Below are 27,418 nucleotides of genomic sequence, written 5' to 3'. Positions count from 1 at the left end.
TTTAAAGTGTTGCAACTGATTTCTAGTGGTGGCAATACATTTTAAGCAATGCTGTTCATATGTGTATTCGTTTGTTCGTTCATTCATTCATTCATTCATTCATTCATTCATTCAGTGGTCAATACAGGTAAAGTGCTTAAAACAGTGCCTAGCAGGCTGCAGTGAACCGAGATTGCGCACTGCACTCCAGCCTGGGAGACAGAGTGAGACTCTGTCTCAAAAAATAAAAAAACAGAACAAACAAAGAAATCCCACAAAAAACAAAGAAAAATCAGTGCTTGGCACATAGTATGAATTATTTAAGTGTTAGATATGATTCATTAATTTCTTTTTTTCTTTTTTCTTTTTTTAGAGGCAGATATCTTACTGCGTAACCAGGCTGTAGAGCAGTGGTGAGATCACAGCTCACTGCAGCCTTGAACTCGTGGGCTCAAGCAATCCTCCTACCTCAGCCTCCTGAGTAGCTGGGACTATAGGCGAGTGCCACCAGACCCAGATAATTATTATTATTTTTATTTTTTATAGAGACAGGGTCAAGCTATGATGCCCAGACTGGTCTCAAATTCCTGGCCTCAAGCGATCCTCCTGCCTCAGTATTAGTTTCTTGATTAGTTCCATCAACATTTCCTAATGATCTGCATGGTGCCAGGGATTGGGCTAGGCCTAGGGTCTGGTGATGAACCATGTTTGGGGTCTTCCCTCTGAGAAGTTTCTAGTCTTGGTTAGAAAGGAAGCTCCCACAAGCAAAGTCTTAGATGGCGTCCCTGAAAGAGCAACTGTAGCCAAGGTGGTTCCACAGATCTGGACCCTCAGAGCTAGGGCAGGACCGGAAAAGCTGGCATGGATACAACCATATCGCAAACACTCACCCAGATGAACAAATTTGTCTTTGGTCACCAATTCAGTTTCATACTTACCCTCCTATACCTCTAGGGGCCAGACCTCAAGTCTCCGTCTGCTAGCTGATCATCCCAAGTACAGGTTGCAAGGACCCCCTGGGGGATTTTGTAGGGCCCATGGGATCTAAAGCACTCAGGAACCTTGGGTGCAAGTGCAGATTCAGCCTGCCAGAGATTCTCCAGGGACACAAGCTCAGCCCTTGGAGCCGCCCCTCCCATTTCCCCTACACTGCACCATCCAATTGCATTTTACCCCTCTCTTGGAGCCTGGCACCATCAACACGGATTTGACCTTCAGCACACATCTCTTTGCTCCGAGGCTTCCCTTTCTCTTTCCCCCAAATCCACCAGACTCGACTAAGCCCTTTGGTGGAATCAGGATTTAAAACAAAGCCTCTGTAGTGATGGTCCTTCCCTGGCTCCTGGCCCACCACCCATCCTGAGCCCCAGTCTGTGCCCTGTACAGGCCCATGGCCAGCTCTCCATGGAAGTGGGCTGTGATACAGGGCTCTCAGGCACTGGCCAGGGTCAGCGACTTGCTTTTTGCCTGACTTTTTCATTCTCATTTGTTTTCAAGTTGCTACCTGGTAGAGAAATGCTTCCTGCAAGGCGATAAAGCTCCGTATTTACCCGTGTAAGCTTCGGGGATTGTTACTGGTGATTCTGTTCGATCCATACAGACCAGGTCACATCTATGAGCCAAAGGGTAGCTGTAACCTTTTCTAAAAAACTATATTTTATAAATATTTGCTCCCTTTTATTTGTAGTGGCAAGCAAAATTTGCACTTCTTCTCCAGGTAAAACCAGGGCTGAAAATTGGGACTTTGGAAAAGCAAGGGGCCAGGTCACAGCCATGTGCTGCATGATGGGCACATTCACAGCATCAGAAAGGGAGTGCCAGAGAAATCAACATCTTAAGAAAATAAGTTCTGGAATCCCCACCATCAGTTTCATCTCATAACCTGATATTTTGTTTCAGTTACAATTCAGTACAACTGAATTGTAGTCTCAACAGCCCCCCAAATTTAGAACTTACTATGGGCTATTTCATTGATTCCTCCTCTTCAGGAAAACAAAACGCAGGCCGTATTCTGGTCAGAAAGTCCACTAGCTTCACAACATTTCCCCCAAACCTAATTCAAAACTGATGATAGCTGTTGAAGACAACTGCGGGGCCCGGGGCCCGGAGTTGATGGTCCAGGATCTATTCAGGACATTTCCGTTCCACAGCCTTGCAAAGGAGTGGGTGTGTAAGGTTGTAATTACACTCAATAGACCTCAGCACATTTTATTTTGTTTTTTTTGCGACAGAGTCTCTCTCTGTCGCCCAGGCTGGAGTGCAGTGGTGCAATCTTCACTCACTGCAACCTCCACCTCCTGGGTTCAAGCTATTCTCCTGCCTCGGCCTCCTGAGTAGTTGGAATTACAGGCACACACCACCATGCCTGGCTAATTTTTGTATTTTTAGTAGAGTTGGGGTTTCATCATGTTGGTCAGGCTGGTCTCAAACTCCTGATCTCGTGATCCTCCCGCCTCGGCCTCCCAACGTGCTGGGATTACAGGTGTGAGCCACCGCGCCTAGCTGTTCAGCACATTTTTTTTTTTTGCCTTTGACTAACTCATATAAAGACACCAAGAAGACATCCACATTGGTCCTGCTTTACAATAAAGCCTGATGTAGGAAAATTAGAATTATAAATAAATTACTGTTAATTTGTTATTTTAGGACACGCCTATTCTTTTTACAAAAGACATTGTCTGTTGAGATGCCTTAAATAACCAGCTCTTCCAGTGCAATCAGGTTCAGTTTACAAAAATTTAGTTTATAAGCATCTCTTCTGGCACAGAGCTATTATGCAAAGCAAGGTGCACCTGTAGCTTTAAGAGAATTCTGGTAAGTTCTTTGCTCATTCACTGGAAAGAGCACCGGGGACCATGCTTTGCTTTTCTGCCCCTTGTTTCAGCCTTGTTTTTGAGCGCTCTGGTCCCTGGCCCAGATGTTCTTTGTTCTTGTCAGGTGCTAACTATTATCAGATCTCATTGTGTGGCAAATAGCAGAAAACCCAAAATAAACTGAATTAAGTTAAAGGAAGTTTATCCACTTACAAAACAGAAGGGTGCTGGGTGGAGCTGGCTTCAAATGTGGCTGGATTCAGGGCTCATACAAGGCAAGCAGCACCATTTCTCCATCTCCATCCTGCCATGGACTGTGTTGGCACCTTCTCTGGCTCCTCTTGGTGGCGCCTGCAAACTCTGAACTCTGTTCTTTTGGTGCTGGGATGGAAACTACAGTTCTCCAGCAGTTTAACCTCTCCACTAGCACCTAGCAGAAAAAAAAAACAAAAAAACAAAACAAAACAAAAAAAACATGTCCAAGATTCACTCTGATTGGACCAACTTAGGCCATATGCCTATTCCTGAACCACAGAGTCCAGAGAGATGTGATGCACTGATTGGCTAGGATCCAGGGCAGGACCCCCACCCAGATGCCCGCAAGGCGGGAGGGGAAGGTGAGGCTGTTGCTGGAGGAAGGGATGTGTTCCGCCAGGACAACACGAGTCACCATGCTGACTTTTTCCCTCTGTTGGAAAAACCGGAAGAGGTGTACAACCTTTTCTTGAGCTTGTGGGGCAGCAGCACCCTGGGTCTGGGACCAACAGGTCATGGCAGAATAGCCAAACAGATCAGATGCTTCCCCAATTTCTTCTTATTCAGGAATCACCTCCACCTCTAAGGGCACCCTTCTGAACTGTGCTCTCAGGGAGTCTTTGAAGGGTCATTCATCCTGCATTGTTCATGACAGAAAAGGCTGCACCTTGGCCTTGGTGGTGAGACAAATGACCCCTGCAGCATAGAAAACCCTTTTTGCTAGTGCAGGACAACTCCTTGCTGAAGCCAGGCAGCCTTCCTCCCAGTAAAGGATGGTCGCCTACTCCCCTGAGATGGAAAAGCAGGGTTCTCATGGGAGGCCAGCTGGGACCCTGAGGCCATGCAGACCAACTCCCCACCTAACACATGGGCCCTTTGCAGACCTAGCATCTTTCTTCTGCTTGAAGAAGGGAGTCATGACCTGGGGATTAGGGGTATCATTTTGCTAAAACCACTGACTGTGAGTGATCATAGGGGTATTACAGATGGTTGGAGGTCATCTTTATATAGACAGAAAAACTGAGGTTCCAGAGAGAACTTGGCCTCTTGATTCACAAGTGTCCTGGTCCACCCTTCCACCCTGGAGCCAATGTAGCCCTATCGGGTACCCTGGATTCACAAGTGTTGTATTCCACCCTTCCATCCCAGAGCCCATGAAGCCCTCTCGGGTACCCTCCCTGCTGCTTTTAAATCTGTCTATACAGCAAGTCCTCACTTAATATTGTTGATGGATTCTTGGAAACTGACTTTAAGCAAGTGATGTGTAATGAAACTAGTTTTACCATAGATTGATTGATACAAACAAGAGTTAAGTTCCTACAGCATGTCTCTGGTCACAAAACTTCACCACACTTCTACATGTCTAAACATTGAAGTAAATATGAGTTATACATACATTTAAGAGCGATTAATACAACAAGTAAGATATTACTTACCCCAATTTTTGATCAATCAGTGAGGGTGGTCATAGTAGTAATGGGTTAAGTCAAAGAATACATGTTTGCAAAGAGAAAACTGTAAGGAGTACCTCTCACCACCACCAAGTTGAAAAGCAAAAAATCACAAATATGGTGGACTCAAAATATGTGCAGACGAAAGTGCACAAATATGAGCAATTTTGTACTGTACTGTTTCTTGGCATACATTAGTATGATTATCATATATTTTATGTATTTTATTTGACAATAATTTATATTCATTCATTGTTTCATGTTCCAGCCTGATGATTCCAGTTCACCATCTCAAGGGGCTGGAGCCTGTCTCAGCAACTCAGGGTGCAGGGCAGGAACCAGCCCTGGACAGGATGCCATCTCATTGTAGGGAACACTCATACATATACCCACACTCGCTCGGGTTGGCACCATGCAGACATGGCTATTCACCTACCGTGCATGTCTTTGGGGTGTGGGAGGAAACGTGAGTACCCAGAGACAACCCACGCAGACCTGGGAAGAACGTGCACAGTCGGCACAGATAGTGGCCCTGGCTGGAATCCATGTTTTTTTCTCATTACATTATAAGGAAACAATGTTGAAGGAAACAATATTACAAGAAGACCTGATGTACTATGAAGGAGGCAGTATCATACGGAGCAGAAGAGAGTGAAGGGAAAAGAATAGCAATATACAAACAAACAAACAAAATGAGTAGTGTTGTGACCAGGAGTGCACCTCCAAAGTAATGGTTTGGTAACATTTTATGAATCACTGCCATATTTGAGGCGCAAATGACAGAGGTCAGAACAAACCTATTGGTGTGATCAGTATCACTTTCAAAGTAGGCATTTTGAGTGACTGAACGCTTCTTATAAGGAGCTGATGGGCTCCAACCTGGTGCAGTGCCTCCCAGCCTTGCTTTTGAGCTGGTCCAGGAGTCACCAAAGAACTTATTTCACCACCTTGATTTTTACCCACAGCCACCACCCACCTAACTCATCATCCCAAGTTCCCAGTAACTTTCATCAGTTTCAAGAAATTAAATGGCGGGAGCAGCCTTGAGGATTCCGCAGGAGTGGAAGGCCCCGGTCAACGTCCCCTGGGTGGGGAGGGGCTGCCCATAGAGACAGCTTCGAGTGCTGAAGAGTGCAGGACTCTTGGACAGGGGAGTGGGTGGGCCCATGGGGACCTCTGCCGAAAATCCAAGGAGTTCCAGCCCTGGCCGGGCGAGGCAGGGGCAGCGAGAAATACTCCAGAGTTTGAAAAGGAAGAGCAGAGAGAGGCCAGAGCCAAGGGAGGAAGATGGGGACGCCGAGAAATCCGGGACACGGGGAAAAGCATAGGAGAGCCGCAAATTATGAAAGCGGCCACAAAACACCCCTGGTGGTGTGGGGCTGGTGGGTGGGGAGCCAGTGGGGAACTTTTATGCTTTAGTGAGACGCAGGTAGGCGTCAAATTTCGGCATCTGGAGGATAACGGGCCTCTGTCCATTTTCTGGAACCCTCCACCTCCCACTCCCAACAAGGGCCGCGCCGGGAGGTCTCCCCGGTGGGGGGGGGGCCCACTCAGCTTGCTCAGGTCCTGGAGGCATGCAGAGGGCGTTGGCGCCGACAGGGGGAGCCGGAGAGCCCCCTGCCCGGCCGTCTGCGGGGCTCAGGCGGGGCTTGGCCTCCCATGAGCGCGCTGTCTCTGCCCGGTGGGTCCCAGCCCGCCGGGCCACGCAAAGCCGTGGCAGCCCCCGCGCGGCAGTGCGCCCCAGCCGAAGCACCCCGGGCCACCGGGAGCGCGGCCCTCCCGAGACGCACCGGCTCCGAGGCCGCAGAAGCCTTGGGCCTCCAGGCCTGGAAGGAGCTCCTCGGGCCTGGAGGCCATGGGCCTGGCCCAGACCGGCCAGACACCGCCAGGGACCCCAGAACGACGCCAGGACGCGCGCCCGGCTCCGTGCCTCCCACGGCCCAGGCGAGGACGGCGGCTCGAGGGTTAAAAGGCGACTCCCATTCTGTAGGGGAGAAAGTGCCTTTTCTCCAAGTCCATATGGCCACTTCCTTTCGACCTGCTCGGCCCTGCTCGCCTCTTTGTCCGCGCTGTCACTTATAAAGAATCACTTGACTTACAATAACACGTTCAAAAGATGACAGAGTATAATCAGTTGATCCACGAAAAATTGGAATAAAGAACACCCCACCGCTCAGGCTATCGGATTCCCATAGAGATAGTGATATCATTCATGTGATTGCGATGCTAATTTCTATACAAGAAAAAAAACCCTTGTATTTTGGTATTTGTTCAAAGAGAATTTCAGACACATCAGATTGGAAAATGTGGGCTGAATTCCTAAACTTTTTTGGGTAGGCAGAGGATTTTTTAAAAACGCCGCTGCAGAGATTTGAGCGGACTTTAAGAATCTCCAGGAACTAGCTTGTTGGAGGAAAGTGATTCTTTCCTCACTCTTCCAGTGCACTCCTGGAGAGAGAGAGAGAGCAAGAGAGAGAGAGAGAGAGAGAGGGAGAAAGCAGCAGCAAGGAGCGCTGGGTTCTCAGGGCAGGGTCCGAGGATGCTGGCAGCGGCAAGGCCCGGTGCCCGCCGACGGCGCGCCTGGGGAGCAGACCACCGGCGGTGAGGGCCCAGGCCCAGCGCCTGAGGCAGCTGCGTCGCGTCGCGTCCGTCCCCAACGCCGGCAAGCTAACCCAGCGCTCCTCCCCGCGCAAAGTTTTCTGTGTCTCTCCCCTCACTCTTGGACTGGTTGCTTGCCACGGAATGACTCCTTCAGCTGGAGAGGCGTGGTGATGGGGCGGCTGTGGCATGCCTTTTCTGTATCTTTGCTTTTGATGTCTTGTGGTGCCCTGGTTTAAAACCCGCCAGTCATCTTGGGGGAGCTCAGTTCGGGCAGGCTGGAACAAGTCTTACCTGAATCAATGTTTTAAGTGCCCCTGTGGCTTGGCGTTTTGAATAATCAATCTGTCTCCATCATTTCTTAATCACGCGCAACACAGGCCTCTCTCTCTCTATCTCTCCCCCCCCTTTCGCTCTCCCTCCCTGTATCTTTTTTTTTTTTTTGTCAACTCTTTTGGATCCTGTCTCTTTGCTATTAACATGCCCAGTGTCACATGCGAGGCTTTTCTTTAAAACAAGCCCCTCATTGGTGTATCTGGATACTTCTTTTATTATTATTATTACTGAATCTTTTTTTTCCCATAATGACACCAGGATCATTATATAATCCCATAACAAAGAGGCTTTTTGAGGCACCAGCTTTTGTCAACTCTAGGACAGAGAATCCATAATTGCATTATCCAGCTTTTTCCTCCTTCTTCCCCCCTCCTAGCTTCCCAGAAAACCAACCTCATGCCCCACTCACACCCCCACCCTGTTACTTCTGCTTATATTATTTACCAAAATGTTTGCCCGGAGGACCCGCCTTGCAAAGTTGCCTTAAAAAAGTTATTTTGTTTGATAATTAAGTCCTGGAGCCCATCGCATGATGATTATTCTAGACCCATAAGGCAGAGAACCTGCGTGACGTTTTTCTCGAAGTTTAATTACCGTATGCTAATTTCCTTGCCTACTACGTGATTAATTAAAATCATATTTTCATAATCATTTGGCACTAGTATTGTTTCAGAATTATCATGATCTCCTAAATAGTGTCTGTAAATAAAGTCGCCTCTAATGGCAGGCGCGGGAGGCGAGGCTGAGGACCTCTCCGCGTTTGTATCGCGGCGATTGGCAACATAACTGCCTTATTTACATTAAATACGCCACAAGGTTACAGCGCGGATCAACGTCATTTGATCGCTGATGACTCCCTTAAACGCCCGGGCTGTGACTGATTCTTCGCGTCCCGCTGTCCACCGAGATTCACCCGGGAGTTTTTTTTTTTTTTTTTTTTTTTCCTCCCAGAAAAGAAACAGACTTTAAATAGTTTCAGGAGCAGGTAAGAATTACGCTTTTTGCTTGCCCCTTCTCCGTCTCTCTCTCCTCTCTCTCCGTGGCAGTCTCTCTCTCCCTCTCGGCTGGATAAAAAATTCTTTAGTCAAAGGCAGGAATGCAAAGTAGTGACAAGGAAGGGGCTGATATATGTCTCAGTAACGAGTCTGACAATCAGAATGTAGCTCTTGGAGAATAGATAGATTTTAATAAGTGTGTTTACATGAGCTCAAGGTCAGAACCAAGCTGCGCTGTGTTAAATGGTTTCTTAGTTGCTAGACAGAGAGAAAAAATGGACGATCACACACCATTCTTTGTAGATTATTATATCAAGGGTTCAGTCTCTGGCTCATCAAAGCTAAATGCCGCAAGACCTATCTAGTTGCTGTGAATTATGCCAGGGCGACAATGGAGAGCGTTTTTAATGGTACAATGCATTTCACCTACCAGATAGGGGGAGGCCGAGCCGGGGATGGGGATGTCTGCCGGGGCTGGGTGATGAGTATCAATGAACGGGGCGATTCTGAAAAGAAGCTGATGAAAATCGAGCCCGCCCTGCCCCAGCTGGGCTGGGAACAGTTCGCAGGGCTCTGCCGAGTGGGCGAGTGAGGCGCGCGAGCAGGGCGCCCGTCCCCCCTCAGCCCCGGAAAATGATCAAGTCAATCGTGTGGGCATGTTTCATTATTCATTGAACACAATCTTTTACAACGCTCCGTTTACGTGCCCGAGTTTGCTCCCGACGCCCGCGTTTCAATGTTTAAGGTAAGGAAAACAAAGGTGGGTGGGGGGATCGCGGGGCGCGGCGCGGTGCGGGGGGCGCGGTGCGGGGGGGCGGCGGCGGGTGGGGGGGCAGCTTCGGCGTCCGGGAGGTGGCAAAGTGAGTTTGGACTCTTGGCGCGGCCCCCCGTCCCCTCCCCCTCCCCATCTCGGCGAGGCCTGCCGCCCGGTTCCTTCTCGCCCCATCGCGATTAAAAAATACGGTCTAATTAAATATCCGTGGCTGTGACGTTGGCGAGAGAAGCTGTCAGCGGGTGGGGGGTGGGGGGAAAGAAGAGGAAAACCAAGCCGGCGGCGGCGGCCGGGCATCGTATGGCGCCAGAGAACTTCGGCGGCGAGCGGGACCTGCGCCTGGGCCGCCGCCTCCCCGCCCGCGGTCCCGGGACCGTTACTTTGAAAAGGAGTCCCAGGGCCTGGCGCCCGGCGCGCGATCGGGACCTCCCGTCCAGCTCCGGGGACCCGGCCGGCGCCCCCCACCCGCGAGCGGCCCGCGAGCCACTCTCAGGCCCCGCGAAACTTTCAAGAGGGTCTGGGGGGTGGGGGGAGTAGAAAGGGGAGGGGGAGGCTGGGGCCGCGGAAACTTCTGCTCAAGTGACTTTCCCCATTTTCTCCTCTGCCTGGGACGGGGGTTCGCCTTGCGCTCTTTCTCCGGTCCGCGCTCACTGCGGGGTTCCGGCCCCTCCGCCCGTGGAGAGAGGGTAATTTGTAACCTTTTTTTTTCAATTAAAGTTAGCTGATGCTTACAATGTGTCAAACTTGCGGGCGCCGAGAGCCGCTGAGACCTGCCATTTTGTGATTGCATCGGCCTCCTGTGCCCCGGGAGCCTGGCCAGGCTGAGGCCGGGGAGTTGGTTTCAGGGCTGAGGTGCCAGGGTCCGAACCCGCGACCCCAGGAAAGGCCGTGGCGCCTGCAAGCGCAGGCGGCGCCCGCAGCACCTGCCCTAGTCGGGCCCCGGCCTGGGGGCCCAGCCGGGGGCCAAAGAGGAAATAAATAAATAAATAAGTAACAGGTTATGGAGGGAATAGAGCCGGCCAGTCCCAGGCTGGAGAAATGAGGCCAATCAGAGCGAGGAAGTGCGGGCGTGGGGGCTCTGGAAGGCAGAGGAGAGGCAGGGCTTGCGCGGCGTCTGGGAAGAGTGCAATCTGAGGGGACGCCTCCCGTTCCCCCAGCGCAGATGCATGACTGGGGTAGGAATGATCTTTGCTGATAAGCCTTTCTGTTTGCTTCAAGACATTATTTTTCGAAGATGAACTGAGGAAAACAGTCGTAGGCGGGACCCGGGGTGTATTTTAGGCAAAAAAAAAAAAAAAGTTGGGGTGGGGGGAGAGCTTTCCTTTGATGAGTAGGAAAGTGTCCAGATCTCGATTCGCCCATCTGTTACAGTTTTGCAAATAATTTAAAATATAGATATCTCCATATAGACGGATGTATGCGAAGTGAAGGAAGGTCGAAACGCGGGGAAGTTAGGGAAAAAGAAAGAAAACGAGCCGGGCAGAGAGAGACCTGTGTTGCTCACTCTTCACTCTGCGGAGGAAACTCCGGCAGGGCTTTCTTTGGGGACAGGTGGAAAGTTAAGTCCCCCCCTTTTCACTTCACTTCTGTATTGTGAGTGGTTCCTACTGTGTGCCTGCTGGAGAACATGTCCACCGTTCCCGAGTTAGGTGGAGGATTGGAATGTTGGGGGGCGGGGAGCTTTGGGGTTGAGGGCGCAGTGGCCAGGGGCTGGGGGCCGAGAAAGAGCAGGGCGGGGTCTCAGCCCCGCGCGCGGGTGGCAGCGGCGGCCGGGTTTTGTTTGCCGGATATTGTTATGTCTAACGGGTGCCTCGCCGGAGACGTGATTTGTCAGCCGCCTTCGTTTTCACTTTAGCAGAAAATACGGCAGCTGCGAGGTGTCCCGGCCTGCGGGGCTCGGGCACCCGGTGCGTCCTGGGGGCCGGGTCGTGTGCGCGGGTGGGACCCGGCGGCCGGCGGGGCCCGGGCGAGGGGCGAGCGGGAGGGGCGGAGTGAGCGAGCGCGCGGTGCGGGCCTCCGGTTCCTCCTGCGCCTTCTCCCGGCAGCCGCTGCCGCCGCCGCGGCCGTGCAATTTAGCAGAAATCCGACAGGGGCCGCGTTTGCTGAGCGCATCCGGCGGTCGGGCAGCCCGAGCGGGCCGCCGGGCCTGGTCGGCCGGTGTAGAGGCGGGGAGGGGGCCGGCGGAGGCGACCGGCGGGGAGGGGCGCGGGAAGCACGCCTGGCCCGAGCACGCGCCGTCCCCCAACCCTGGTGTCCCCGGCGAGTTGGGCAGCCCCGCGCGCCCTGACCTTGGCGCCCCAGTCTCCAGCCAGGGCTTAGGTGAACTTGAGGTGGGGTGTGCGTGCGTGCGTGTGTGTGTGTGTGCGTGCGTGTGTGTGTGTGTGGAAGGGGTGGTGAGACTGGCAACGCGCTGTTTTCTTTCCCAGTTTGATATTAGCAACTGGATTTTTACTTTAAGACCGGCTTTGCTCACTGCTGGGGTTGGGAGGGGGGGCGATCTTTTCCCATCACTCACATCTTTGTTCATTGTTCACTGAGTGGAAGGCAGGCGACTTAAAGAGACGAAAGAGAGGAAAAAGGGGGGAGAGACGGAGAGAGGAAAAAGAGGGGGGCGGCCAGAAGAGCGAAGGAGAGGCGTGGGGACAGGCCCCCCGCCCCCGCCAGGGTCAGGTTTGATGGTGAAATAGTAAACCCACGCACGGAGGGTCGCCGGGAAAGTGGACATTACCGCTTTAATTAACTTCGAGATGCTCCGGCGGCGGGACCTGGCGTAGCCGTGACGCGCCCCCATAAATCTGCCCGGCCCGGGGCTGCTCCGAGAACTCGTACAGTAGCGGCGTCAGATCCAACCCACGCCTCCCAGTCCGGAGTCCATTTGCATAATTGGATTTTTTTTTTTTTTTGCCTCCTTCTTTCTCCCTGAAACTTGTTTGAAAACCGCGACGATCTGCACACTCAAAAGCAAGTGCCAAGTAAGTGCCCTGCGGTGGCCTCGGCGCGCCCCGGGGTGAGCGCGCAAAGCCGGGAGCGAGGTGCCGCGAGCTGCGCGCCGCCCCGGGCCGGCCTCGCGTGCGGGCGGCTGGGCGGCGGGAGGACGGCCTCCGCGGGCTCCGGGACTGCCCGGCTGGCTGCTCGCACAACTTTTTTTTTTTTTCCCCCGTCTCCTGACTTTTCGGGCCAGGTGAAATGTTTGGGCCACGCGTGTACCTGTGGCAAGACTCGGGAGGCGATCTTGGGGGGCGCGCGGTCGCAGTTGGGCATCTCGCCTGGGTCGGGGGCGGGCAGTCGGTCCCAGTGGCCGCCGCTGAGGGCAGAGCTGCGAGCGAGCTGGGCCGGCTGCTGGTCGCGCCACGCCGTAAATGCAAGCCTGTAGCCAAATGCTTCCCCCATTATTCTAAGGTTTGTGTCTGCGTGTGCGTGTGCGTGTGTGTATGTGTGTGTTTGCGCTGTGCTTTTAAACAGAAAGAAAAGCAACCAAAACAAGAGCAGGAAGGGCTTTTTCCTTAGCTCATCCCCCTTCCCCCAGCATCATTTATTTCTTTTGCTTGAAGGAGAGAGTGCAGACCTTCTTTGCTAAAGACAGGGTCACCGAGAGATTGACAATTCTGTTGGAAATGCCATCAATCCTATAGCGAAAATGTAGCTGCATTTATAAAATACCAACACTTGCCTGATAAGGAAAGTGGTTTCACAGTATCTCAAATTTTATTGAAAATATGTAATATTATTATAATGATTATTTACAGCGTTCAGAACCCAGGGGAAAAGTCGATTTGCTTGGGGGAAGACTAGAACCCTGGTTCCTGTTTGCCGGGCCAGCCTGGGAACTTGCCTGGGGCTGCGCCCACCACCCTGAAAGCTGCTGGGCGGGGGGGGGCTCAGCTTTCAGTCCAGGGAGTCGCAGGGGGTCGCCCCTGCAGCCCTCTGGCCTCTGCTCCGGGAGAGCCCAGGGCTTCTGGCTGAAGGCTGCTTTAGTTATGATGTCATTCTGATAGCGGAGTGCAAATGTCTCCTGATTCCACCATTAACCGCCTGGCTGATTTGCTTGGTAATGATAGCACTGACGTCCTGCTCCCTGACAAATGCAGAACTGCCGAGCCCTAGGAATTAACTTTTCGCCCCACTGAGGAGAAACCCGGCTGCCAGAAGTCTCAGCACTGGGCCTCTGCCCGTGGACTTTCTCTGCCTCAGTCCAAGACACTGATATAGATGACAGGCCCCTGGGCTGAGGGACCCATTTTCCCAAAGTTTAGAAAACTTTTAAGACTTTCATTTCCAGAAGACCCTTAATCTGGTCAAACTTAAATGCGATTGTGACCAGGCAGAGATATTTGCATGTGACCAATGGCCGGGACTCTGAGACCATTGCATGGAAGATTTGCCTCCTGCTTTCAGCCCCTTAACTGTGTCTTCATGTTAATATCACTGCAAGTCAACCGGATTTAGTGTTGATTTTTAAATAGTGTACAATGATTTAAGATTTCTTTTGATTTACTGTTCAAATGAAATTTACATAAATGTGATGAAAATGAACTTAACATCTGGGCATATGAAAAAAGGTTAGTACCTCATATGTCATCTGCAGGGAAAGTCTCTAAAATTCTTTCACCCTAAACTGGGTTTGGGGAAACAGTTCCTGGAGACATAAATGGTAATTATGGAGAACCTGGAGAAAACGCTTTCAATAAATTTGCATTCTCTTGGACTAGTGCTCTGAAAGCCCATCTTGTTCTGTGCCTGGAGTGGTTAACTTCTGAGCAGGCTGGAGATCTTCGCAACTCAGCAACTTAACTGCTGGCCGGGCTGTCTTCACGGAAGACTTGGGGCAGGCAGGGAACAACAGTCACGCTGTTCTGGTCCAAGTCAGAGGCCAATAACCCCCATTATGGGAGAGGACAGAGAGGCAGCTAGAAGGTGCAGCCTGACTACCCACAGTTGCCCATGGGGTACTGAAGGCAGTGCTGAGATGTGGAATCGTTGCCCACTGAACCCCAAAAAGCTGAATGATTAGGTTTGTTTGCTTTGCCTTAGGTAACCATCAGCTCCACGAGGCCATTCAAGTGAACTCTGAACTCCATCTTACTTTTGAGCAAGAAAAGCTTATCTCTGGCATCAGGAAATCAGAATTAAACAGCCTTCCCCAAATGTGGTTGCCTTTTGCTCAAAAGTTGGCTGTGAATGGCACAGGTGTTTTTAAAGTGCCTTGAATGGAGGGGGAAGAAAGACAGCAATGATACTCATGAGAATATAGATGAACTTTTTTTTTTTTATAAGAAGAGTGTCATAAAAGAAGAAAGCAAATAGATTTATTTTTCCAGGCTGAATGAGGACAATTATAGCTTTTTAACATCTTTGGATTTAGTGTTTTTAATAAGCCTTTTAAGTAAGCTGAAATATCAGCTTGCATTTTGTTCTCAACATTATTTAAAGTGAGACTTGATGCAAATTTAAAAACAAGTGAGTTTTCTGCAGGTCAACATTTGTCCATATGAAGGACAGAAGCCTCTTCCATGGCCTGTCTGCCAGGACCTAGGGCAGGCCAGTGCTCAGCTCTGCCTCAGCCTATCTCCAAGTGAGGTCTTAGATTTCGGCTGGAAGGACAGGCGGCATCTCTCAGGCTGTGAAGGCTGGATTTTGGAATCTAAAAGCAGGGCACAAACTCACTCACATTGCTACTAGTGGGGCCTTGTGAGTGGAGGGGCTTCCTCTGAACTCACACCTGCTGTGCACAGTGGCACCTTCTCCAGAATGTGCCAGGGCAGGGTCTGGGCTGAGGCTGCGGAGGAGTTGGACGGAAGGGAGCAGGGCCAATGGGGAGGAGGGGGAGGGAGGTCTCTGTCTGCCTGGTTGTGCTCACCTGTGTGCTTCATGTGGTACCTGCTCGGGAGTTGTTGGAAGGGAGGCCTTTTGCCAAGGAGAGGGATTGGTTGTTCAGGTCTAGACTCTTCAGGCTGCTGTGATGTTCCCCTTAGTGGCATTGAACGTCCTTAGAGGAGTGAGCAGATAATGTGTATGGTCAGAATGCGCCAAGCCAGGGAGTGGCCCCCTAGGTTGTGTTGGTGATGGTGGTGGTGGTGATGTGTGTGTGTGTGTGTGTGTCTGTCTGTCTGTGTGTGCTGGGGAAGGGTGCTGCCTGCTAGAAATACTTGTTCTGAGATGATTTCCTTTTCATCCACAATTGTACTATCCAGGATAGACTGGTGAATTTGTAATGTACATGTGTGTTGGAGGGGTTGAGGTGGAAATAAATGAAGAAATCACGAAATACAGGAGAAAATCCACCTTCAGAATAGAGATGCTAGGAAACACGGTCCAGTTTTCCGAAATCCTCCCCCCACCCCCCCGTTTTTTTTCCAAAAGAAGGCAGACATGGATGGAAGCCCCCTCAGGAAGGTGGGCTGTGCAGGAAGCCATCTGGCCCACCTGGGGTGGGCGTGGGGGCCTCCCCCGGCCAGTTGATGCCATCAACGGGCTCCTGTTGACTGTGCCTGGTGATAAGGGCTGCTGTGGCTGGTTCTGTTGGCTCCCTGCGACTCTCCTCTCAGCTTCTGATTTTTAAAAAATAATTTTTCAACTTTTATTTTAGCTTCAGGGGGTACATGTGCAGGGTTGCTATATGCGAACATTGTGCGATGCTGAGGTTTGGGGTACAGTGCATCCCGTCACCCAGGTAGTGAGCATGGTACCCAATAGTTTCTCGGCCCTTCTGCCCCTGCCTTTCTCCCTCCTCTAGTGTCCCCCAGTATCCATTGTTGCCATCTTTATATTCATGTGTACCCAATCTTTAGCTTCCACTCATACGTGAGAACATGCTGTATTTGGTTTTCTGTTCCTGCGTTAATTCGCTTAGGATAATGAGCTTTCACTTTTAAAAATCACTGTAGATCTCTGGTCTTTCTCTGATAGTGGAGTTTTTGCTACTATAAGCAGCATCAAGTACTTGGCTTTTCACATGCTCAGAGCCTGCTCGAAGTGGGGTTTATTTTCCCTAAGAGACAAGATTCAGATGAGAGTGAGGCTTGGGTGGAACTTAACAGATGAACCTGGGCATCACATCATTTCTCCAGCTCAGGGCACTCGTGGGAGTCTGTGCTGTGCGTTGTAGGATGTTTGGGAGCATCCCCAGCTTCTACCCCACTAGATGCCAGTAGCACCTCCCAGCTATGATAATCAAAAATGTCTCCAGACATTTCTATATCTCCCTTGGGGAGAATCAAGCTTATTTCCCACACTTTATGCGCCAGGCCTTGTCTTGGGCCTCTTCAGTGGGGTGGAAGGTCAGCTGTGGTCCTACCTTTAGGGACTGCACAAGCTGGTGGGGAGACAGACATATCCCGGTGCCCTGTAAGTCCAGGGGGTTGGGCTGTGCACTAAACCGGGGAAGACCCATGGAGTCTGAGAGGGGAGAGAACTTCCACATGGATGAATTGTATCTGAGCAAAGGCATGGGGCCCAGCTCTGACTGCTTAGAGGTCAATTGCACATGGAGGTGGTGTCAGGGGCTGGTGGGGGGAGAACCCCATCCCTGGCCCCTGACTGTGACATGCAAACTAAGCAGTGGAAAGCATAGTTCTTAGGCTCTGAGTGAGTTGAGACTGGGCACTTTGCTGGCAGGATAGTGATACTTTTTTTTTTTTTTTAAGAGACAGAGCCTTGCTCTATCACCCAGGCTGAAGTGCAGTGGTGCCATCACGGCTCACTGTAGCCTTGACCTGGGTTCAAGAGATCCTCCCACTTTAGCCTCCTGAGTAGCTGGGACTACAGGCACACACCACCACACCTAGGTAGTTTCTAACTTTTTTTTTTTTTAGAGATGGGGTCTTGCTATGTTGTCCAGGCTGGTTTCAAACTCCTGGCCTCAAGCAATCCTCCCACCTCAGCCTACCAAAGTGTTGGGATTACAGGCATGAGCCAGTGCACCTGGCTGTCCATTTTTGGACATATTTGCTATGTGCAAGGCACAGTTCCTAGTGCTTTACACCTTCCTTATGATGCAGGTACTATACATGTCCAGAATTCAGGAAGGAAAACTGAGGCAATGGGAGGGGTAGGTGGTGGGTCTAGGATTAGACCCATCCTTTATGCCTCTGGAGTTGGCACGCTCAGCTCATCTACTGCTGCAAAGCATCTCCCGTGACCCAGGTTCAGCTGCCCTTTCTGGGGCCAGATTCACAGCAGGACCTCTGTGATTTGCTCCTGATTCTCAAAGCTCATCCACCACACCCTGACACCAGGCTTGGGGGCTGGTAGGGCCAAAGCAAGCACTCTTTGGGGTGGACTGAAGCCTCCAGGTAGGTGATGGCAGGAAGGTAATGTTGATGCTTCAAAGGCATGAAGAGATGCAGGAAGGAAAATCAGTCTATAAGGTTCCCCCTTTCCTCTACCAAGTATTCTTAGTCTGTGGCTTTCCAATGAGAAAATTAAGTGCTGTTATGACACAGGAGAAATGATCACCGTAGGCTTGAGCTGACATTAACCTGAAAGTTTTCTATCTAGGCATTGCAGCTTTGATTACCTGAGCTGTGTTCAGTTGGGTCTTTGATTACCTAGGTGGGCCTGGCTCCTGGGGAGTATATTTCTGGCCCCCTACCTCCTGCTGGTTCTTCAGCCGGATGCTGGGAGGCCACCCCTCCACTGTTGACTCTGTTTGTTTATTTGGGACCACCAGGCTCCTTCCTTTTTTTTTTTTTTTTTTTGAGACAGAGTCTTACTCTGTCACCCAGGCTGGAGTGCAGTGGCGCAATCTTGGCTCACTGCAACCTCTGCCTCCCAGGTTCAAGAGGTCCTCCCGCCTCAGCCTCTCAAGTTGCTGGGATTACAAGCGTGTGCCACCACACCTGGCTGATTTTTGTATTTTTAGTAGAGACAGGGTTTCACCATGTTAGCCAGGCTGGTCTCAAACTCCTGACCTCAGGTGATCCACCTGCCTTGGCCTCCCAAAGTACTAGGATTAAAGGCATGAGCCACTGTGCCTGGCCTCCTTTACATTTTTTAGGCTTTTTGTTGCCTTATTACTAAATGACACACACACACACACACACACACACACACACACACACACACACACCCCACACCACGAAGTAGCTTTACTTAGGTTGTGAAAGCCCACCTAAAATCGAGATTAATCACAGAAATGCCCATTCAGCCTTAATTATAATGATGATCTGGCTTGCATTTCTGAGATTCCCTCATAATTCTCATAAATTCGAAGGAGAGTTTGGTTCGTGCAAGGACCAGATCGTAGGACCCTCGGGAGGTGGTATTAATTCAGCAGACATTCCTGCTTGTGGTTTCCAGGCTCGGGAGGAAGGGAAGGTCTGGGGCTCTTCGGTGTAGGTATGCAGAGGTGCCCACAACATTGACACCTGCAGTGGCCACTGTTGGGTGCTGACCCCATGCTAGGCACTGCATCACACACCCCGGGTGCATTATCTTGCTTAGTTCTTTTAATGCCCCAGTGAACGCCCTCCCTTGGGGCAGCTTCTGCAGTGGGCAAACTGAGAGGTGTAGCAACTTGTTGCCGCCCATGCCTGTGGCATGGCCGAGCGGGCATTGGAAGCCAGCTGCATTGGCCCGGGAGGCGCCTGTCTCAACCTTGTTTGCACTCCTGCCTCCCTAAACTGTCCTTAGCACTGAGAACAAAATCATCCTTCCGAATAATGTTAACCTGCCTTGAAAAGTTAAAAATGTCAACCGGAACTTGCTACTTTAACATATACATTGTTGTGAATTTGTTATTAAGAGGGAGAAAATATTTGGAAATGCTGTGTCAGCTAACAAGTAACTATAGAGACAGCAAACAGATCACAGACCACATAGATATTACATATAAAATTTAATCTCTTTGAATAGCTTGATATTTAATTTTATCTTCTGAAATATCTAGAAACACTTATCCCTTATTGACTAGAGAAAAAAAGTAGCTTACACCATTTTTGTGTGTGGTTATTTTCTCAAAATTTTAATTCTCGATTAAAATCTAGTTAAATCAAATCAGGCAATGTCTTCCAAATTATTATGGAAAGGCCGTCATTTATATGAAGCCTACTGAAGGGGCTGGGAAGTCTTACTGCAATTAGAGCTAAAGTGCTTTAATTATTTTGCTTCCCCGGCCAGGGCCCCTAGTTTTGGGGTTGTAATCTGTTGATGCCAAGTGGCTATTTCAGCAGCCTTAAATCTGCACCGAGCAGAGAGCATCTCACGGATGGAACATGGCTGGATCTGTTCGTTAAACTCAGCGCATGGATTCCACAGCATCAGAGAAACTTTATTCCTCAACGTTTCCACCCTAAAGAGGGTCAACGCTGGTGGGTGGGCAGTCCCCCTCCAACAGCCCAAGAAGAGTTCAAAAGGTGGAAAAGTGGTAGTGTGGGAATGCGAGGAGGAAGAAAAGCGGCCACATGCCGGCATGAAAGGATTTAATCTGCGCAGCCGAAACCTCCTCTGATAGTGGAGGGCTTGCTTCTGTGCTGGTCTTGGCAAAGCCACTCTCTCACTGAGTCCTGCCGCCGCTGGGTACTGAGGACTTGCATGTAGCTGGGAACAGTCTGAAGCCACAGCCTGCCTGGAGCTCTCATGGACATTGCATGCACCATTTCTTAAGCAAAAAGCCAGACACTCCATCTGCAATTCTTTTTAGAGATCATTGGTTTGACAACTTAATATTTATTTTCCGTGTGATTTTTGTTTTGTTTTGTTTCAGCCCCCCCACCCCACCCATTTCCTTCTTTTTGGCTTTTTCACCCTGTGTGTACACATTCATCCTGAAAGTATTTTGAAAAAGCTTTTGTTGAAGTTGGGGCCGGGGGGTACAATTGGAATTTTAGTTCCATTTAAAATTTCCATCTATTTTGAAGGCAGAAGAGGTACAGACAAGATGACATGAACATTTGCATCATCTAAAAATGGATTAAGGCTGCAAGGTAGCAATTTTCCCCTTTAATAACTGCTGCCACCCCAAGAAGACACAGTGGCTTTCTTAGTAGGTGACAAATGATTGGCTCAGCCAGTCTGGTCATCTGGTTGGCATTCCCCATGACAGTGCCCTGGGATGTAACGGATGGTGATACGGCTTGTCCTTTGGAGGGGGGTGGTAGGGATGTGTATGCCCAGCCTGTTGGCATGTTTATTCTTTGACGATGGCTGTCTGGTGAGGTCAAGTAATATATTCCAGATATTAGAGTATGTGCCATCTTCCAAACGCTTCCGGAAGAACTGGTTGCATTTTGACATTCTGCTTTGTCTCACTGACACCAGCAACTTGATCCTCATGTCTCAAAATGTTGACAAGAGCTAGATTCTTGTGAGATTTTTTTTCTTCTTCTAGGCACTGCCTGGTTAAGGAGCCTGGCCACTCAGGTGAAAACTACCAGGCTCCTGTGTGGATCTGGGGGACAGCAGGAGTCTGTTGTTAAGATAACTTTTTCTCCCTTTGCATGATAATGTTGCTCAGATGAAAATCACACAATTTTTGTGTGATCTCCAAATACCACCTTCAATAAAAGAATTTGTTCATTAATCTGAAGAATGAGTGGTTTCCAGCTGCTTCCTTCCCCAGGACAGACTTTCGCATTGGAATCTGTCTCTTTGACTCACTTCTGGTAGAGGTTGGCCTCCCGTGGAGGCCATTGTGAAGGGGCCAGACAGCCTGGGGAGGCTGGGGATGGAGCCCTTGTTTCTCTAGGAATCAGAGGGCTTAGCAGAATCAAACACAAAATTGTAATATGATAATTTGAGCTTAAACGTGAAGGTATTTATGATCGCTGATCTTCATCTCGAAGGTAGGCGAGTGGAATTCTTGCTGGACTGCGGGGGCCAAGGCAGCCCTCCTTTTATTAATCTCTATCGTCAACCAACTCTTAACCTTTAGAGTAACATGAGGAAACTTCGTGTATCTTTTCACTGACCGTATCATTGTGCCTGAAGGAGGAGAGTCTAAAGGAGGATTCTTTGTGTGCATTTTGTTTGCTAATTAAATTGTTTTTGCAAGAGTTACACAGTCCATGTGTGTTGCTTGATCCATCCATATCTATAAGTTCTTTTTTTTGCATAATTTAACTTTTAGGGATGCTTCCTCCCTCAATAAGATGCTTATTTCATTCAGCTGGAAACTTCAAGTTTGTAAATGAGGAAGAGCTGGAGGCATCTTTTTGTTTTGTTTTAAAGCAGTGTAACACCATGATAAAGAGCTCAGGACCAGTCAGATGCCATCAAGTTTGCTATCCAGCCTCACCACTTGCAAGCTGTTTGTAAGCAGGGCATTTTGATCTTTGAGCCTCAGTTTTCTCATGAGTAGAATTGGACTAATTCTTTCTCCCTCATAAGGTCATCAGGATTAAAAGAGAAAATGATTAAGGAGCCCAGAGACCAGCTATTCAATGAATGGCCAGCTACTCTTATTACTTGTTTAACAAATGTTGTTGAATATTTTAGAAATAGAAGCCCCACCAAAGGGTGCGGGCATCAGTCATCTGCAGAGCCGGGTGGAGAAGTGCCATTCCTCCTTCCTTCCTAGCTGGTCTTTGGAGTGATGTACCTGGGAATCCAGTAACTATTGGCTGATTGATTTCCTATGTATCTGAAGATGCATTTTAAAGGGTCAGCTGAGCTATGGAGGGGTCTGGGGTCTGAGTCTTCACTACACAAATATTCTCACTCCAATCCATCAAATGTTAGTACCATGTATCTAGGCCACACACACACACACACACACACACAATCACACATGAAAACACATACATGCACACAAGTGTACTGGTTGGTTGCTGGATTCCTGGTAGGGACATTACAAACTGTGTTTTCCATCTTTTCCCTACAGCCAAAGCTAAAGATCACAAGGAGGTCCCTTCATTCCTTTCTTTCTTCTGTCTTTTCCTCCCTCCCTCCCTCCCTCCATCCCTTTCTCCCTTCTTTCTCCTTCCTTCCTGTCTGTCTGTCTATCTATCTAATCTATCTATCTATCTATCTATCTATCTATCTATCTATCTATCTATCTATCATCTATCATCTGTCTAGATATATAAAGTGTATCCTAGGTAGGATCGGCGCTGTGAATGAGAACAGAAATGCTTTGAAACCATTGCATCAACACAATAGCAAAATGAAAGCAGTGATGTTCTCCTAGTTTCCAAGTTCCAAATTAAAAAAAAATGTATATATATACATACACATACACATATACATACCAGAGACTCCCCTAATTTGCATACTGGTGTATATTCAAGTGTTGATTTCAAAGCAGCCTAACACTTAAGCATGAAGTATAAAATTAATGAGTTGAACCTGTGACCACTGCATTCAAGAAGAGTCACCCAAGAGAGAGGTGGGGAGTTGAACAGAGCTCCTTTACTTTCTCCCACAGAGGAAAAGGTAGAATTCTGGGCTGGCTTTCCCTCACCAGAGGGGATCCCAAATCTATGACAAAAGAAAAATGCCAGTCTCTTTTGGAAAGTAGGGAATGCCCTAGTGATGCTGTATGAAGAAGCAAGCCTCCATCTTTCCCGGGGAAATTTGAAACCAAGATGGGGTCCTGTCAATGACCCTGTAGCATTTATTGAGTGCCTGTTAGACAGGTGGCCTTGGGCTTTGAAATGCAATATATTATTTAACTTAATTCTGAGAACACTCTCTGTCTTTTGATGGAGAAAGCGAGGCTTATCCATGGTGGTATGACTTGCCCAAGGCCAAGCTGCTGGTAGGTAGCAGTGCTGGGCTCTGTCTGAACGGAAACTATGTCAGTGACATGTAGGTTGCATGCCCTTCAGACTGGGACTCTTGGCATGTGGCCTGGACCTTCTCTGCAAATGGGGTTTCCTAGAACAGACATGGCGGTTGGAGAATCGACAGTCATGAGACAGACATACTTGTTGTAGTTGCAAAGATTCTATCATACTCAATCCTTGGACCCTAAAAGGGGAGATTTGTCCTGTGCTTTTCTGAGCATGGGAATTATTTTGCTTCTTAAAATGCATTTAAGTCAAAGGCCTGGGAATTAGAGCAGAAGCCAACATCCCATCCTCTGCTGGTGGGTGAGGAATGCTTCTTCCCATGTTCTATAGGCATCTCCTATATTCCCAGGGCACCCTTGCCTTTCCTGTCCCCACCGCACATCTCATTCTTCTCTCAGGCATCAGTCCAAATCCTTCTTGTTCCATGAAGCTGTATTTGAACACCTATCCATGCCAAAAAGAGCGCACACCATGATGCCACGTGAGGCAAGGTTGCGTTTCATCTGCTCTCACCCTCGGGGTTTTGGGATCCAATCCTCTCCAGACTTGCCAGCTAGCCTTCTGTGGAGACATCAGGGAGGTGTACCTGGACTTTATTCCTACTTATCATCTGTGAGTTATTAACCCAAACCAGATGCAAAGGTGTCGACATTGGTTGTGTTGTAAGAATTCTGAGGGGCTGGGCGTGGTGGCTCACACCTGTAATCCTAACACTTTGAGAGGCCAAGGCGAGCAGGTCTGTTGAGGTCAGGAGATCGACACCAGCCTGGCCAACATGATGACACCCCATCTGTACTAAAAATACAAACAAAATTTAGCCGGGCGTGGTGGCGGGTGCCTGTAATCCCAGCTACTTGGGAGGGTGGGGCAGGAGAATTGCTCAAACCCGGGAGGCAGACGTTGCAGTGAGCCAAGATCGTGTCACTACACTCCAGCCTGGGTGACAGAGCAAGACTCTGTCTCAGAAAAAAAAAGAAAAAATCTAACGAACTGGCTTCGCTGGGCCAGTTTCTGGTCTCCAGAACCCCAAGGGGACTGTATCTCTTCAAGGGAATGGGTTGAGGGGTGTCTGGGCCCCTTCCAGAACCTTGTTCCAGGACAGCTCCCAGCTGCAGGTTGCTCTGCCTGGGAGGAGGCCCAGGAGTGCCATCGCATTGCTGCACCCGCCTGACCTCCCGCTGGCCTGCACACGAACTGTTCCAGAGACAATATCTAGCTTTCTAGGGGCAGCCTGGAAGAACCCCCAAGCAGCTGGACTAAACAGGCTCTGAGAGGGAAGCATTGCTATCAGGCCATATAGCAAGGAGGGCTTCGTGGACCGTCTCCTGAAGGGTATGAGGTACTTAGGCCTCAGTCCTTAAATATTAGTTGAATAGACGAACAAGAAGTGAAGGGCACAGTGTTTGGTGGATGGAACAGCAAGAATACAGGTGTGACAGTAGGAACTGCTGTGGCGATCTGGGAACAGCACTTGGGAAGGACATTGCTGTGGGCAACACCTGCTAGAGAGGCTTTTAAATTTGGAACTGTTTGGGGTCCTGGGGACATAACAGCGAACAAACCGATTCAAATCAGGGCTCTCGTGGAGCTTCCATTCTGGTGGGAGGCAACTGGAAATAAACAAATAATTCAGGCCTGGGGCAGTGGCTCACACCTTTAATCCCAGCACTTTGGGAGGTTGAGGTGGGAGGATCACTGGAGCCTAGGAGTTCAAGATCAGCCTGGGCAGCATAGTGAGACCCCATCTCTACAAATAATAAAAAAATTAGCTGGGTGTGATGGTGCGTGCTTGTAGTCCAAGCTCTTCAGGAGGCTGAGGTGGGAGGATCACTTGAACCCAGGTCGAGGCTACAGTGAACCATGATTGTGCCACTGCACTCCAGCCTACGTGACACAGTGAGACCCTGTCTCAAAAACAGAAACAAAAACGAAACCCAAATAATTCAAATACATTGTATATCAGATGGTGACGTGTTATGGAGATAAATAAAGCAGGGAATGGGGATACAGCAGAATGGAGTGGGGGTGGCCGTAATGTCACACCAGTCGGGCAGGAAGCCTCACTGAGAAGCTGGCATCTGCGCCTGGACTTGGCGGTGGATACCAGGATGAGAGCACTCTAGGCTAAGGGAAGGGCAAGTGCAGAGCCTCTGAGACGGGACTGTGCTAGGTCTGTCCAAGGAGCAGCCTTGTGGCTGGAGTAAAAAAGGGATGGAGAGAGTTAAACTAGCAGAGCCCATGGGGAGCGGGCTTCCTATCTCCTCTCTCACTGCACTCTGTGCAGCGCCACCAGGCTTGGCAGATCTTTGCTGAGTGTCTGCTATGTGCCAGGCACCTGGACCTGACCCCTGTGATTCCTGCTGCTCTAGAGAGACACAGAAGTATATGCGCCATTTCAACCATGCCCACGAAGACTAGGAAGGGAGAGAACTGAGGGCTGTGGGGACACCTCTTCACCTGGGTAGTCAGCGGTGTCCTCTGGGAGGACTCAGGGTGAGAAGAAGTCAGCAGAGAAAAAGGTAGGGAAGATTTCCAGGCAGAGGGAATGGCCTATGCAAAGGCCCTAAGGTTGGAAAGATCTTGGTGGTGCGATCTTTCTTTGCTTGGGGAAGGGGACATCTAGCTGGGGCTGCTTGCCCTCTCTGCTGTGAGCGCCGCCTGTTGAGGGGTACTTCCCGTGGGAGGGCATCCATGGGCCACTGTGGTCTTCTCTGCCTGATGCCCTCTCCTGCCGTCCAAAGTCAACATCTTCCTTCCAAGTGGCCCTTCCCTCTTGCCCTCCTTCTATTCTTCTTCTAGTAGTAAATATCTACTAGACATTTACTCTGTGCCAGGCCCTCAGAGAAATGAGAAGATAAAGTTAGCTGCAAAGACAAAAATGATCAAACTCTCTCACAGGGTAGTTCCTGTTGGGGTTCGCAGGGGAGTCTGTGATGACTGGCTCCCCTCTGCTTCCCGGTCGGCCACCCCCAGCTTTAGGGGGTATCCGTTCACAGTTATTTTTGTATGGAAGTGTTGGGTTAGACTCGGTTGTGCTTCATGCAGTCTAAAGGGTGGGAGGGTCCATCATGAGTTTCACAACAGTGTTTTGGGTTCCTCTTTCCTACGCATGGCTGCAGTGGTGTTCCGTATTCCCTGCATCCTTTTCCATCCGTGACCAGGAAATCTCCACAAAGCGGGGTCCCTGCCCCCAAGGGGATTTGTACTTTACTTGGGACCTGACCCTTTGAGGAAGTTCTTACTCCCCATCCCCAACTCTTCATCACAAAGACCTATCCGTTTCAAGAGAGGGACAGGTTGGCAGGAAAACCAGATCCTTGTTGGTATCGCCTGTAGGATCACATAGGATGTTTTGATTTGATGTTGAACTTGAAAATACATCTCATGCCTGGCCTTCCGATTCGTTACTTAAATTATTACAATGTTAACTTTTTAATTTTATTCTTATTATGTTTTTTGGTGGAAAATGAAATATGTCCTGGCTCTTTGGATACTGAAATTTTTTTTTCTCATTATTTGGTTTTAAATGGTTAAGTAAATTTCATTAAATAACTGTAAACATTCCAAAGAGTCCTGCATACATATCGTATTTCACATCATCGTAACTTAGATGCAAAATATTAAAATGTAAATGACTCAATAGAAAAATTATGGAAACAAATGCATGACTTTTATTACACTTTTGGAAAAGTTGCTTAAATATTTCTCCTTCCTTCACAAAAATCTATGATGAGTTAAAAGAAAAAAAGTTTTAAGATACTATAAAAAACAATCCTTAAGAATAAAGCAACAGACCTTGTGAAACAGCTTTTTTTTTTTTTTTCTGATTTTATCTGTTCAACTCTGTGAATATATGTTGGCAATTGTCCACTCATTAATTTGATTATTTTAAAGTAAGCTATATAAACATGAATATAATTATCGTAATTTTAAAACATTAGTTAGAACAATATTGTTACCCAAGTACATAATAGATAGAGGTCTAAATTTAGGTATCATGCATTGTGAAATTTGAACCAACAGTTCTTCTTTTTCCTCTGAAGAAATATTGCAGTCTGTAGTAAGAATTGTCTGGGAAACATTTGGTATTTTATTTTAGTCTCTATCACAAATTTCCATGTGATTGTTCTATATTAATCATGAAAAGTGACACGAGATTCCTTTTCCATAATAAATAGCAAGTAATGTAATAACAAATGATAACGCTAATGAAAAAATTATATTTTTCCCCAACTTTGAGAAGAGTTCCAACAATAGGTAGGATAAAATAAAATCAATATTTTGACAGTGCTGTATTACGTCTGGCTCATTAATTTGGAGACAACTTCTCTGTTCAATCCCAAATCACAAAGTGTCAACAAATAGTAGTTTTAACATCTACTCTCATTCCAATGCATTTAATGCTTTGCAAGTTATTTTTAGCAGAAAATGATTTTTTGATTATGCAGATGTATAGAGATTGCGTTGTGTAGGTTTTTGTCTTGGGGAACAA

General features: G+C 48.9%; 1 protein-coding gene across 9 annotated transcripts in view; it reads left to right on the top strand.

The window, feature by feature from the left end:
• Positions 1–8,529: 8,529 nt before the first annotated feature.
• ZNF536 (zinc finger protein 536) overlaps positions 8,530–27,418 on the top strand; it is a 487,537-nt gene continuing 468,648 nt past the window's right edge. For 7 of the 9 annotated variants that reach the window (XM_030820271.1, XM_030820268.1, XM_030820273.1 and 4 more), the window contains exon 1: positions 11,718–12,171. The gene's annotated coding sequence lies outside the window, so the exon portion shown is untranslated. Of the gene's footprint in view, positions 9,173–10,133; positions 10,375–11,717; positions 12,172–27,418 lie in introns of those variants that run through there. The other 2 variants (XM_030820267.1, XM_030820269.1) reach the window with 2 other exon arrangements.

This window comes from Nomascus leucogenys, chromosome 10 (genome assembly GCF_006542625.1).
Source record: "Nomascus leucogenys isolate Asia chromosome 10, Asia_NLE_v1, whole genome shotgun sequence".
In the NCBI taxonomy this organism is placed as follows: Eukaryota; Metazoa; Chordata; class Mammalia; order Primates; family Hylobatidae; genus Nomascus; species Nomascus leucogenys.
The sequence above is the reverse complement of the archived record's forward strand: the minus strand, read 5'-3'. Positions and strand labels throughout refer to the sequence as shown.